The sequence below is a fragment of the Peromyscus maniculatus genome, chromosome 7, assembly GCF_049852395.1.
Source record: "Peromyscus maniculatus bairdii isolate BWxNUB_F1_BW_parent chromosome 7, HU_Pman_BW_mat_3.1, whole genome shotgun sequence".
In the NCBI taxonomy this organism is placed as follows: Eukaryota; Metazoa; Chordata; class Mammalia; order Rodentia; family Cricetidae; genus Peromyscus; species Peromyscus maniculatus.
Genome location: NC_134858.1, coordinates 86153870 through 86169111, shown reverse-complemented (window position 1 = coordinate 86169111; position 15242 = coordinate 86153870). Strand labels below are relative to the sequence as shown.

Genomic DNA, 15242 nt, shown 5'->3' with positions numbered 1-15242 from the left:
AGAAAAGAGAGGGAGAACAAGGAATAGGAGACCATGGTAAATGAAGACCACGTGAGAAGGGGAAGAAGCAGAGAGCTAGGGAGGCCCACGGAGATCCACAAAGTTAACCCCGCAAAAGACTGCTGGCAATGGTCGAGAGACGGCAGGAACTGACCTACTCTGGTGATGGGATGGCCAGACACCCTGATAGTTGTGCCAGAAACCCCATCCAAGGACTGACGAATCTGGATGCAGACATCCATGGCTGGGCCCCTGGTGGAGCACTGGGAGTCTAATTAGTGAGAAAGAAGAGGGTTTATATGAGCGAGAATTGCCGAAACCAAGGTTGGATAAAGCACAGGGACAAATAACCAAATGAATGGAAGCACAGGATCTATGAACCAAAGGCTGAGGGGCCCCCAACTGGATCAGGCCCCCTGAATGGGTGAGACAGTCATTTGGTTTGATCTGTTTGGGAGGCAGCTGTGCGTTGGTGCCGGGTCCTGAGCTCGTTGCATGAGTTGGCTGTTTGAATTCTGGGACTTATGCAGGGACGCTTGGCTTGGTCTGGGAGGGGGGGACTGGACCTGCCTGGACTGTGTCTACCAGGTCGACCCCGGTCCTCGGGGGAGACCTTGATCTGGAGGAGGTGGGAATGGGGGGTGGGTTGGGGGGAGGGGGAGGGGGGGTGAGAGCGGGAGAACAGGGGAATCTGTGGCTATTATGTTGAACTGAATGGTGTTGTAAAATAAATTTAAAAAAATTCCTGAATAATAAATAAAAATTATGTAAAAATTAAAAGAAAAGAAAATACCAGTGCCAGAAATGTGATACGAGCTTTTTGGTAATGATTGCCCCAGAGACCCCTATATAAACAGACTTTGGCCATTCCTTTTGGTTGGACACTAGAATTAGATGATACCATATCAGTTTGCATGATGCTTTGTAAGCCACAAAGAGAGAAAAGGTATTAACAGTCTTTTCCAGATGTGAATCTAATGACCTATATGACCAATTTTTCAGGCAACATATGACTACTTCACTACTATTAGGGATAACCAACTGCTTTCATGCTGTAAACCTTGTCAAAATCCTATGGCAGGAAAATCCTGGACTCTTGTGGGGGAATTGAATGTTTTTGCTTAGCTAAATTGACACGGCGTTAAGTTGGTTTTTACCTATTTGCCTTAACACCCATAGAAAATGCTTCTAGCAGTCTTAATCAGAAAAATGCTCTCTTTCCAGTGTGAATGCAGAGAACCATGGTGAATGCAGAGAATCATGGTTCCATAAAGTGCTGAGAATAAGTGATGAGTGAATGCTGAGCCCCTAAAAGAGATTTATACCATGCCCACTAAGGCTCAGCACTCCATGGCACACACTGGACAATAGCAACAACAACACATGCACACATATATAAAATAGGAGATACATAAAACTAGATCTAACACATCATTTCAGCAAACCTAGGAAATAAAAATACCGTGAACTTGAAATTATTTGTAAGTAGAAAATATTTGTATATTCAATAAGTGAAGAATTAGCCAGATAAGGTACATAGCTTGAAAATTAATGTTTGTTGTAGATTGTTTGATATATTTTATGTAGCTACTGTTTCATTAGTAATATGGAAGAGAAAATTTAAACATATGCTTATGAAAACAGTGATACCTATAAAAAATATAAAATATTTTTTATTAAGAATAACCAGCAAGGTAATTTATATTCTATAGTAACTAGTTTTTTATTCAGAATTTTATTCACACTTTAAATTTATTAACTTTTAAAAAAATTGTAAGATTATAATATAATCACAACATTTCTCTCTTTCCTTTCCTCCCTCCAAAACCTCCCATATGCTCTCTCCACTCTCCTTTAAATTCATGACCCCTTTTTGTACTGTTAGTGCATGCATGCTCGTGTGTGTGTGTGTGTGTGTGTGTGTGTGTGTGTGTGTGTTCATAAATATAACCTGTTAAGTCCATATGATGTTACTTGTATGTATATTCTTCAGGGCCAACCATTTGGCACATGTGAGAGAATTAGAAAAGACCCACACAGGAGGAGGAGAAAGAGGGCAGGATATGGAGGGTATGAGAACAGGTGTGATATGAAAGTTGGAGGATACTGAGAGTGAAAAGGCTTAAGAGAGGGTGGGAGGTAAGAAGTATAGAGGAGTGAAAACAGTAGGAGGTGTCGATCAAAACTAAAGACAGACTGCTTGTCTGCCAGTCTGAAGCCTAACTCTCTAGTCTCCTTAAGCCTTGGTGTCTTTTGCTTCTGACACCGAGTTTATCTAAAGCTTCAATGAAAGAAGGTGGACGTTGCCTACCGAGCCAAACCCTTTGTGTCCACCACCGGGCTATGTTGTATAGTTAACCCTTCGTGTCTACCACAGGGCTAAGCTGCACAGCTGTGCCCAGCCCACAGGGCGAAATGGCAGGTGACTTTTGTGCTTGAAAAGGCTCCTGGCCTGGGTGGTGGGGTCTGGACTTTGAAATTATTCTCAGCGATAATTGCTCAAGACAAGAGCCTGAGTTCCGACAGAGGTGACAGACAGAAAGGACAGAGAAACAAGGCCGCACTGGCGCAAGACAGAGTCACCGGTGATTCTGATTCTCAACCTGTGGGTCGCAACCCCCTTGGCAAACCTCTGCCTCCAAAAAGCTATTTACATTGTGATTCAGAACAGTAGCAAAACTACAGTTATGAAGTAGCAATGAAATAAGGTTACGGTTGGGGTCACCACGGCCTGAGGAACTGTATTTAAGGTCACAGCATGAGGAAGGCTGAGAACCACTGCTTTAGGTGGATGTAGAGAGACAGACACTGAGGAGAACCCCAGTTCCCAGCATGGAGTTCCTCGGGAATTCAGGGCCAAGTGCAGAAGATGGGGTTCCTCAGGCAAGGATGGTTTGAGGAAGCTAGAGGATATGTAGAGGAGAAAGGATTGGATTTACAAGCCTCGAGGTGGAGGACAGAACGGACTGGTCACAGACACACATGACTTACAGATTTCCTTGTACTTTTTAATGGTTTTGCATGTGTGTGTGTGTACATAGGTGGGGTGCACATGTATGTGTGGACAGCCCAAGGTAGACATTGTGTACCTTCCTCCATCACTCTCTATTTATTGAGGCCAGGTCTCTTACTGAACTGGAGCTCGCCGATTCCAGCTAGGCAGCTTGCCCAGAGGATTTCTGTCTGGCTCTCAGGCTCTGGGATTAATGGTGGCAGCCATACCTGCCCAGCTTGCATGTGGTTCTAGGGATCTGAATTCCTGCCCTTGCACCTCCACACCTCCACGTCAAGTGTTTTAAGTACCGACCCATCATCTCCCCACAACCCCTTCTCCTTAAAAAGTAGGTTTCTGTGTTTGGTGTGTGAGTAATGACAGACCAGAGGGCAGCTGTAGCTGCGTCCATGTGTCCGTCCTCCAGTTTGAGTCTCTGGTCCTGTCTTGCATAGCTCTCTATAGTGACATTGAAGTCAGGGATAGGGACACTGGTACCCGCCTCACAGCTTGATCATATCTCATGTGTGTACGTGTGTGCATGTGCGTGCGTGTGTTCTTCGATGTAGCTTCATGTCATGTGTACATCTGGGGCATCACCATCACTGATGATTCTTCCTGCATCAATATGGTTAGCAAATAGGCTTCCTGGCAGAGAACCTTCTGTGGGGAGGTAACCCCAGACTCCCCTAATAACGAGCCTTCCTGCTCCATCCTCAGCTCTGCACCCTTTGTCTCAGCTTTTTAGTCAGACTTGCTTTCAAATACCCTGCCCCTGTGGCCCACAAATAACCGGCTTAGAAGTCACAATGCACTAGTGCCTGAGCTGCATTTACCAGAAAAGATGAAGTATCTAGAAGCCTTTGCTGAGCATTGTGTTAATTTTGGCTTGGGAAATATATATATATATATATATATATATATATATATATATATATATATACATTTGTGTCATTTGTCGATTACATTTGACAGCTGCCACTAATGCTAGGAGGGACCCTGAAGTCCCTGCCATGAGGTGTAAGCACAGCCTCGTGCACAGGTGACACTGTGGGGGTGCTCCTGGTTTTTGGCTAAATTGCACGTTTGGGGGCATCTTTCCAGATAGATTCTGAGAAGCCTACCCAGTGAACACCCTCGAAAGAGGGGAGAGGAAAACGCCCTGTCTCCTTCATATCAATTTCTGTTCTACATATTTTTCATCGGTCACTGGCACATGAATTCTTCCATCCATGAACTCTGACGTTGGAGGACCGAAAATCAGTCTCCCCAACACACCCAGTGGAAAAACCAATCTTGCATCCTGCAGAAGTGTGCCGCTGACGTGATGCAGCGTCTTAGTGCTGCACCCTGGGATGGCTCTCGTGTCTCTTGGGATTGACAACCTGCGCCCCTACTCCTTCCAAAGGGTGTTGGAGTTTAGTCAACTCCAAAGGCTCCCAGACCAGAGGAAGCCCAGCGCAGAGGAGCCCTGGGTCAAGAGGACCCCGAGATGAAGCTGACACGGACTCTGGAAAGGGAAAGAGCCGAGCGCCGGTAACAGCATCTTGAGGCTCTGGTTCAGGCTGCATGCATGGGGTTTGAGTTCGGAACCTGTCCCTGGTCAGCCACGGGGGTTTCCACTCATTCTACGACGCAGGGTCTTCCCGTGGGGGCAAAGATGGCCTCAGATTTGAGCTTCTTCTCTTGCCTGGTGCTGTGATAATAGAGGTGAGCCATCAGGACTGGGTGACTTAAACTTTTGGAGGCCCGTCTTTTTGATACATAGTGGGAAGACAAAAGCTGTAATCGAACTCTAATTAGACTTGTTAGACCAGCATGCTCACTATTAAATATGCAAAAAGTGAGGAACATACTAAAGTGTGAGGTCCACTAAATGGAAGGTGAATACAGGTCTTATGGACTAATAACTAGTGAGATAAAGGAGGTATGGGGACGGGGAAGGCTGCGTAAAGAAGACCCAGAGACCAGGTTTTGTAGGATGAGTAGGAGTTTCCACTGTAAGAGATAGGGGCAGTCAGGATGGGCGAACCGTGTGTACAAAGGCATTTTGGTAAGAAGTGTCACACTGCATTTAGGACAGGTTAATTAGTGTGGTATAAGCTTCAGTTGAGTGAGGTTGGGCTGGAGAGATGGCTCAGTGGTTTAGAGTTCTTACTGCTTTTGCTGAGGCCGTGAGTTTGGTTCCCAGCATCCAGGTACCAGATCTCACAACTGCCTGTAACTCCAGCTTCGGGGGATCCAATGTCCTCCTCTGGCCTCCACAGGAACAGGCCTGTGCACGCAGTCTCTGTCACGCACATACGCACAATTAAAAATAACAAAATAAATCTTAAAAATAGACCGAGTGAGGTGGAAACAGATGGAAGACTGCAGAGGTGAATTTGCCTCTAACCTTCAGGAGAGCTCAGGGGTCCATATCGCTTCCAAAATCCCTCCACCCCCACCCCTGGCCCTGACACCCCTCCTCTGGGCCCTCTGGAACCTCCCTTCCACTGGTTACCACCGCCACCACCCCACCCCTGACCTTGGCTGGCTACAGGGTTTTGTATAGTGCGGGGTGTGGATCGGGGCCAGCATCCCCCACAAGCTGCAGAAGAGTTAGAGCTACACCTTGCCGGTCCTTCACCCTTCCGTGGCTCACCACGACCAGTCTCTCCACTTTGGGTGGCCCTGGCTTCCTGACGGTTCTTCTGTGTAGTGGGTATTGGTGAAATTATTTTGGCCACTCCACGTAGTTGAAAGAATATTTATTTAATGGTGTAACTCACAAATTAAGTGATAGGTAGGTCGCAGGGTCTGGGGAAGTTGTATGGCAGTCCAGCGGTGTTCTCTGAAGCTCTTCACCTCCACGGCTCAGGGTCCCGGCACAGAGAGAGCGTTGGCCCATCCAGATCTCAGGTCTCCAGGCACCTCCCCTGGCCCCGCCTCGTAGGCGTGACAGTTGCCAGAGTCTCCATGGGGGTTGGAACTTCCAGATCCAAGCTGGAATGGCTACCCACTCCACTTCTGTTTCCTTTCTTTTCTTTTTTTTTTTTTTTTTTTTTTTTTTTTGGTTTTTCAAGATAGGGCTTCTCTGTGTAGCCCTGGCTATCCTGGAACTCACTCTGTAGACCAGGCTGGCCCTGAACTCGCAGAGATCCTCCTGCCTCTGCTTTCCAGGAGCTGGGATTAAAGGTGTGTGCTACCACCATCACCCGGTCTTCCATTTCTTTTGAGTCCTTCTCTAGATTTGAAAATGGACTCACCTGGGGACCCCGTGACCCTAGGGGCTGTGTTGGCATGGCGCTGTCCCCTGGGCTTCTCTGATGCATGTTCCCCTCTGCTGCATGGGTGGCCCTTCTGCCTCCTCCAGAAACAGGGTGGCCAACAGGTGGCGCTGTGGGGCCAAAACCTGCACCGGACACAAAAGCTCAGAGGAAGGTGTGAGGCAATAGGGAGGCATAGGAACCAGGAACTAGAGGGTGCAGGGTCTGTCTAAACACATTTGGCTTGGGTGTGTACTAGTAAATACAGCTATAGCACCAAACACAGGCACACAAGTATGTTCACACACATCATATCTACTAGTAAAATGTATGTACACACATATGCATACCAACATTCCTATCAGTGTATCTTTCATACACACATACCTTCATATGTAGGTGCACAAAAATTAGCATATATATGTATATTGTATGCATGTATGTACAAAACTGTGCTGGTTAGTTCTATGTCAACTTGACACAGGCTAGAGTCGTCAGAGGAGGGAGCCTCAGTAGAGAAAATGCCTCCATAAGATTGGGCTATGGGGTATTTTCTTAATTAGTGATTGATGGCAGAGGTCCCAGCTCACTGTGGGTGGTGGCATCCCTGGGCTGGTGGTCCTGGGTTCTATAAGAAAGCAGGCTGAGCAAGCCATGGGGAGCAAGCCAGTAAGCACTGCCCCTCCATGGCCTCTGCATCAGCTCCTGCCTCCAGGTTCCTGCCCTGTTTGAGTTCCTGTCTGAACTTCCTTCAGTGATGAACAGTGGTATAAGCCCAATAAACCCTTTCCTCCCCAGCTTGCTTTCTGATCATGGTGTTTCATGGCAGCAATAGAAACCCTAAAATAATAACATGTGTACATACAGACATAGATGCTGAGGCACATACGCTGGTGTGTATGTGTGTAGCATACACTGGTGTGTATGTGTGTATGCGCGTGCGCACACATGGATTTGCACATACGCATATCTGTATTCATCAGCATGCAGGGCTGCGGAAGGCAGTGGCTTCTGTCACTAAAGAGGACTCTGGACCTCTGCTGTCACAAAGATTTGCAATAAAACATGCCCCTAACCATGCACTTACTACAATTTAAAAATTGTGGCCTGGGACTGCCTCTGTATCCAGTAAGTATGCAACTGTTACCAGGGACCTCGCCCAGAGCTGAGAAGGTGCAAGTGCCCGGTCTGTTTACAGTCTATGCTTTGCATCAGGATGATGGGCATTCAGGAAGAAGGGACCCTAACTTGGCCCAAATCATTGAGCTTGCCCAAACACGGCTTGGCAGAGTGGAAAGGGGAGACATCGTTGAGTCACACACACATTTGATCCAAGCTGTAAAACTGTCACTCACTAGCAGTATAACCTTCCAAGTCACCCCTCTGAGTCCTGTCCCCCATACCTGTCAAGATGGTGGCTATGCAGGGTTGATGTGACAATCAGAATGTGTCCATGGCTAGGTGGCAGCTCTGTGACACCGGAATACATGACGGTCTGAATGTCAAGATCTAAAGACCTGCTCTGCTTGCTCATTTCCAGCCAGCCTGTGGGCGGAATGCAGACAGCAAGGAGGCCAGGCTGCTTTCCCAGGGGGAGCATCCCGTCCACTGGTGGTCCTTCCCCACGGATCCACGAACTAATGGGTTTCTATGGGAAGGAGCTGTCTATTCTAACTGGAGTCACAGCAAGTCTCTTTTGTATGTCCGTGTGTTCAAGTTTGTGCCTGTGTAGGTGTGCATATGAATGAGTGTGCATATGTGTGAGTGTGCTTATGTGTGAGTGTGCTTATGTGTGAGTGTGTGACTGTGCATGTGTGTGAGTGTGTGTGTGTGAGTGTGCAGATGTGTGAGTGTGCAGATGTGTGAGTGCTCACGTGCTCACAGAGACCAGAGGAATACCTTAGATGTCACATGTCAGTCTTGAGGTGTCATCCAGCCTTCCTCCACCCTTCCCTTCCCTTCTTTCCTCCCTAATATTTCTTCCCCTCTCAGCCCTCCCTGCCTCCCTCGATCCTTCCCTTCTTTTCTCTCTTCTGTCAGCGTCTCTTGCTGGCCTATAAGTCACCAAGTAGGCTAGTCACACTGGACATCAGGCTCCAGGGATCCACCTGTTACTACTTCCTCAGTGGGGGGATTACAAGTGGAAGGCACACTGCTGCTGCCGCCGCTGCTCCCCTCCTCCCCCATCTCCCCACCTCCTCGTCCCTCTACTCCCCCTCCTCCTCTTCCTCTTCTGCCTTCCTTCCTCCCCGTTCTCCTCCTCCCCTCCAACCTCCTCCTCCCCTTCCTTCTCCCCCTCCTCCTGTACCTCTGTACAGTATATGATTAAAGCTTAGCACCCAGACACAGACCTTTTTTTGTAGGGGGCTGGAAAGATTAGACAAGGCTGACCTCAGAAGAATAACTATTAATAAACTTCTGTATAGACAATGTGGGGAAATGTGAGGGGGGAAAAAGAAAGAAAATCACTCATAATTCTCCTACCCACATGACCTCTGCTAACATTTTGGTGCATGGTTTGCACTTCGCTTGCAATGGAGCATCTTAAACTACGGCTTAGGTTTTACATAGTTTAAATCCTATTTTATGTGTCTCTGCATGTATATTTGCAAATCATATCACAAAATGACGGTTGTAGAATATTGCTTGGACTAGGCAAAGATGTATTTACATTTGTTTATGCTGTAGACTATTACTTTTAACTGTGTAAAAGCGTGTTACCTTTGTTGATGCTGCATTTGCTTAATGATGCAAGGATGTGTGTTTAATTACATAAAGATGTGTTGCATCTGTGTGGCTCTGACTGCCTAAGCACCTGATGTGTTAAGAGCTGAAGGGCGAAGAGTTAGGGTGTGGCTGTCAGGCAGAGAGAATAAATAGGAGAAACCTGGGATGAAGAGAGAAGAGCAGGAAAGACTAAGGAGAAGGGCGGGAGGAGAAATAGCTCAGTGGTTAAGAGCACTTAGACCTCTTCAGGAGGTCCTGGGTTCAGTTCCGAGGTAGGGGGGGAGAGGGGGGGAGAGGTAGCCTGAATGTCACCCAAAGGCCTTCTTCCTTTGCTGTGCAGAAGGGATCTTCAGAATGGTCCTGACGATTCGAGTGTAGGAGAGAATCACCAGCACCAGTGTGACTATCAAGGTCACCACTGCTAAGAGAAAGTCAAGAATTCCAGCAGCCTTGTGTCTGAGCAAGATATTTCTATGAGTGGTCCATAGTCACAGTAATAATAATTGAGCACATTGGATGCACAGAAGTCCAGCTGACTGGTCAAGATGATTGGGAATAAGATGACTAGGAGCCACTCCGCCAAGAGCAGAGGACCAGCAGGGTGCAGACCTTGTTGCTCATGATTGTGGTGTAATGCAGGGTTTTGCAGATGGCCACATAGCGGTCATAGGACATGGCAGTCAGAAGGCAGAATTCAGTGGCTCCAAAGAAGATGGCAAAGAAGTACTGAGTGAAGCAGCCAGCAAAGCTGATGGTCTTAATTCCTGTAGAGATGCTGACGAGCATTCGAGGAGTAAAAGTGGATGTAAAGGAGATTTCTAGGAAGGAGAATTTCCTGAGGAAGAAGTACATGGGTGTCTGGAGGTGTGAATCAAGCAGTGTGAGGATGATAATAGTGAGATTTCACATAATGCTGAGAATGTATGTGAGGAGGAGGAATAGGAAAACACAGATTTGAAGCTCCGGTGCATCTGTGAGTCCCAGGAGAATGAATTCACTGAAAGTCTGATTTTTCATCATCTGTTTTGATTCCCTGTGAAGCTGAGAAAGAGAGAAATGGGTGATGAAGGTGAACTGAGCTTAGCAGTACAGAGAGGAAGTCTTAGAGTCTTAGGGGGGTGGAAAGGTGAGACAAGGCTGACCTCAGAAGACTAACTACTAATAATCTTCTGTATTGATTCTCTCTGCCTGACAGACACACCCATCCTTTCTCTGCCTACCTATTGGCCCTTCAGCTAACATGACCTCTGCTAACATTTTGGTAGATGGTTTGCACTTCTCTTGCAATGGAGTGTCTTAAACTACGGCTTTGGTTTTACATAGTTTTCTATCGTATTTTATGTGTCTCCTCATGAATATTTGCAAATCACATCACAACAGGACTGCTGTAGAATATTATTTTAAGTAGGCAAAGATGTATTTCCATTTGTTGATGCTGTAGACTGTTACTTTTAACTGTGTAAAAGCGTATTACCTTTGTTGATGCTGCATTTGCGTAATGATGCCAGGATGTGTGTTTAATTACTTAAAGATGTGCTGCATCTGCTTGGCTCTGCCAGCCTAAACACCTAATGAAGAGCTGAAGGGCCAGTAGCTAGGCAGAGAAAGGATGGGTGTGTCTGTCAGGCAGAGGGAGGGAATCAATAAGAGACATCTAGGCTCAAGAGAGAAGAGCAAAAAAGACTAAGGAGAAGAGCAGGAGGAGAAATAGCTCAGGGGTTAAGAGCAGTGAGTGCTCTTGCAGAGGTCCTAGGTTCGGTTCCCTATGAAGAAGAGAGAGGCGAGGTGAGGCTGGCACTGGAAAAGGAGTGGCAACCCCCTTGTTGAAAGCTATCCTTTCTTCTGCAGAAGGTTTGATATACATAAAAATGCAGCTGCCATAAGAGATGGAGACAACAATCATGTGGGAGGAACAGTTAGAGAAGGCCTTCTTCTGCTGCTGACCAGAAGGGAACCTCAGAATTGTACTTATGATTTTCCCATAAGAGAACATTACTAGTGCCAAGATCATCAGGAGAATAAGGATGGCAAAAATGAAGTTGACCAGTTGCATAGACCTTGTATCACGTCAGGAAAGCTTCAAGATGGGAGAGTAGTCACAGATAAAGTGTTCAATAATAGCATCGCAGAATTACAATGACTCCAGGGCAGATTGCCAACAAAGCAATTAAACAGCAAGTGCCAAAGAGCCATGTACACACTCTGGTGTTCATGACGGCTGTGTAATGAAGGGGTTTACAAATAGCCACGTAGCGGTCATAGGACATGACAGCCAGAAAGAAAAACTGTGCTATCCCGAAGATAAGGACAGCAAATAATTGTGTGAAGCAAGCCTCAATGGAAATAGTTTTATCCTTGGTCGCTATGCTGACCAGGAATCTAGGGATGCAGGTAGATGTCAGAGAGAATGAAAACTTCTGAAGGAAGAAATACATGGGTGTTTTGAGGTAGGAATCCAGCAGAGTCAGAAGGATAATGATAAGGTTTCCAGTGATGCTCAGCAGATAAGTTATAAATACATGTGAGTTGATGTGTTCTCTTCTGTAAATATTTGAAGATGATATTAAGAATACAGCAACTTGTACCACCAGCAAGGATCTAGTCAAGATGGGAGAGCCAATTGGTATCCAGGGTTCCTCAGCACATGAACTTACTCCAAGAAGATCATATCCCAGTATGTTTTCATGTCCACCAGTGCAGTATTTTTTCCAGATTTCAAACTCCCTTCATTTGTACCTCTGAAAACAGCTATCCAGATTCCTCAAGAGCTTATAAGCAACTCAAGTCTGCAAACGTCTCAAAATCCCCTAATGTACCCGGGAATTCCAATGCAATTAAGGCTCCAAAATCATTTATCATCTGTAAGCCAACTGAATTACCAAATGTATCAAAGTCCCCCATTACCTCCAGGAACACCAATGCAATCAAGTTTCCAATGGCATTCATCTCCTGAAAGGAGCCTAGGCCCCCAAGTAACCCCTAGACCATCAATGATACCAAGTATCCCAATGCAAACCAACACTGGAAACTGTATCAGTGTGCCCTAGTGACCAGATGCCCTTAAGTTCCTCTGTGAGTTCTGGTTACGGGGATTCCCTAGGTCATATGGTGCCTTCAGATAACTATGGTGACCAAGAAGTCCGTCCTAAGCCTACAAAATTCAGCGGAAGGAACACACTGTGTACTCTGAGGAATAAAAGCTCCTCCTCCAAAAGTATTTTGATCAGAACAGCCATCCAAGCACGGAGCAATGTGAGGCACTGGCACAAAAGATGAACGTGACCAAGTGTGAGATCCAGACCTGGTTCAAGAATAAACGTGCTAAGGACAACAGAAGAATCAGCAAAAATTGAATGCAACAGAAGAATCAGCAAAAAATGGGTTCACTGTTGATGTAACCAACAGTCTTATTAAATAAGAAACAGAAACAATGTAAAAGAGAAAGCCGAGAGGTCAGAGCTCAAAGCTAAAATCTCACCCTTCCTGCTGTGGTGTCCCAGCTTCCCGAAAGAGACCTATTTCCTGTCTGTTCGTATATTTATAGTATTTTGTTCTGCATTCTCATTGGTTGTAAACCCAAACACGTGACTGCCTCGTCACTGTCTGAATGTACAGCCCCCTAGGTCTTAAAGGCATATGTCTCCAATGCTGGCTGTATCCCTGAACACACAGAGATCTATGGGATTAAAGGCGTGTGCCACCACCGCCACACTCGTGCTATGGCTCTAATAGCTCTGACCCCCGGGCAACTTTATTTATTAACATACAATCAAAATCACATTTCAGTACAATTAGATTACCACCACAGTTCACCCATTCCCATTGTCCCTTATCTGTCCTTACCTCTGACAAGGTAGAGTCTAAATCTCCAGGCATATCTACTGTGGCCTCCATTCCCAAACTCAACCCCAGCCTGGAAGCTTCTCTCCATGATGATCAAGACAGAGAGGATGCTGGGTGTATTCCCCAAGAGGACTCCCTTGAAGCTGTAGCTCCTGACCCTGGTCAACCCACAGTAGTTGAAGTTCAGCCTGATCCAGCAATGCCTCAGTGAAAACTCCAGTTCCCACCACAGCTGGAGCTCCTGACCTTGGTCTACCCACATTAGCTGAAGTCCAGACTGACCCATCAGTGGCTGAAGAGCCAGCCTCTGTGGAAGCTCCAGTTCCCACCACAGCTGCATCCCAAGGACCAGATGATGCTCAATACATATATCCATCTTATGACCAGTTCTGGCAATGGATAGGTGAGGATCTGGACACATGGGAGGACTCATAGTCTCAGTTACATACTGAATCCAAACAATAACTGGAGCCCTGGACCAGTCTAGGCTGAGAAATCTTTATAGTAAGGAATAGGTGTGGTGGATCATGTCCTCAATTTAAGGATTTGTTAGAATGATGCGGGCTAATCTGTATTGTTTTAGGCCAGTGTGATTCATATACTCAAAAATATTTTCTGCAAACATTAAAAAAAAAAGAATCCAGCAAGTTAACAGAAATGCAGCTTTTACCCCTTTAAATATTTTCACATTTATTCATTGGTTAGAACTACAAGCATAACAACATGTATCTAATCCCATTTCCTAGATACTTGTTTCTCATTCTTTTTGGCTATTTTTCATACTTGCAAAAAATTCTATATTATTTTTTGTGATCAGTATTTACACATTTCCCATTTTCACCACTTTTTGAAAATTGATTCCCAATAGTTTAGTCTAGTTTGAATAATAAACGTTTTATTCAAACAATCTTCTTTGTTTCCGCAAACAAAGCATTTCTATATATTATTATTACTGTGATTATTATTATTATTATTTTAATATATTGGATCATCTTTCCCCTCCCCCAGGTCCTTCCCATTTTTCTACCCACCCAAATTGATGCTCTCTGTCTATCTCTCAAAAACAAAAACAAAAACAAAAAACTGCACACAAACATCAAAATCAAAACAAACAAGATAAAAACTTAACAGATCAAATAAAATGAAACAAAAAGTTCTCAAGAAAGTCATGAGGTTTGTTTTCTGTTGGCCAACTATTCTTGGGCATGAGGTCTGCTCTGGAGGGTGGTTTCTATATCCACTGAGACTCCATTATAGAAAACTGGTTTTCAGGGTTGGGGATTTAGCTCAGTGGTAGAGCACTTGCCTAGCACAAGGCCCTGGGATGGTTGGTCCTCAGCTCTGGGGGTGGGGGTGGAGGGGAGAAACCTGGTTATCTCTTTGTCAGTGGGTATCAATTGCAAATGGTTTCTTGGTTAGAAAGAGACCCCAAACCCCGCAGTGGTGGTGCACGCCTTTAATCTCAGCACTCGGGAGGCAGAGGCAGGCGGATCTCTGTGAGTACGAGGCCAGCCTGGTCTACCAAGTGAGTTCCAGGAAAGGCGCAAAGCTACACAAAGAAACTCTGTCTCGAAAAAAAACAAAAGAAAAAAAAAAAAGAAAAGAAAGAGACCCCATGTTCACTTTTCATCTCAGAACTGGGCTTCCACCTTGCCTGAACCAACCAATGCAGGTCTTGTGCTTGCTCCCACAGTCTCTGTGAGTTCATATGTGCATCAGTCCTTATGTCTGGAAAGCACTGTTTTCTTGGAAACATCCACCCCCTCTGGCTCTCACGCTCTTGTAATCTCCTTTAAGGCATGAGCCTTGCAGGGGGAGGAGTTTGATGTTTTTGAGACAGGGTTTCACTACATATCCCAGGCTAGCCAGAAGCTTACTATGCAATCCAAGGTGGCCTTTAAAAAAAGGCACAATATCTTTAATTGAAACTACATAAAAACAAGATTAATATTATTTTATCCCTTAGAAATAGACCAAGTAAAATAATAATTATCATAAAAAACTTAAAAGTCTAGTTATAAAAGTATTTAAGAAACATAGAAAGTGAGATAAATGTTTAGTTACTTTGGGGACTTGTCAGTGGAGTTGAACATCAGTATCATCCAGAATTTCTGAATTCCACATGGATGTGCTCTTCGATAAATTTGGCATATGTTTGATATGAGAAAGTTCATTACCTCAAGTTTTGGTTCAAGAGTTAAAGTTACCTGGTATAATCCAAGGTGATCTTAAACTTACAGAGGTGCTTCTGCCTCCTGAGTGCTGGGATTTAAGGCATGTAACACTACGTCTAGAATAAATATACATATTTTAAGGGGCTAAATTAATAACAATGAGATTTGAAATAAATTGTTTAAAGTGAGTGTTTGTTAGTGGTATTTGTTAATTTTAGAGTTCGTTGCTACTATTAAATAGAACTAGTTCAGCTGGAA

At 45.2% G+C, this 15242-nt stretch overlaps 2 pseudogenes; both read right to left on the bottom strand.

The window, feature by feature from the left end:
* Positions 1 to 9275: 9275 nt before the first annotated feature.
* On the bottom strand, positions 9276 to 9984 carry LOC102921142 (olfactory receptor 6C4-like; annotated as a pseudogene).
* On the bottom strand, positions 9984 to 11653 carry LOC121831174 (olfactory receptor 6C74-like; annotated as a pseudogene).
* Between the last annotated feature and the right edge of the window lie 3589 nt (positions 11654 to 15242).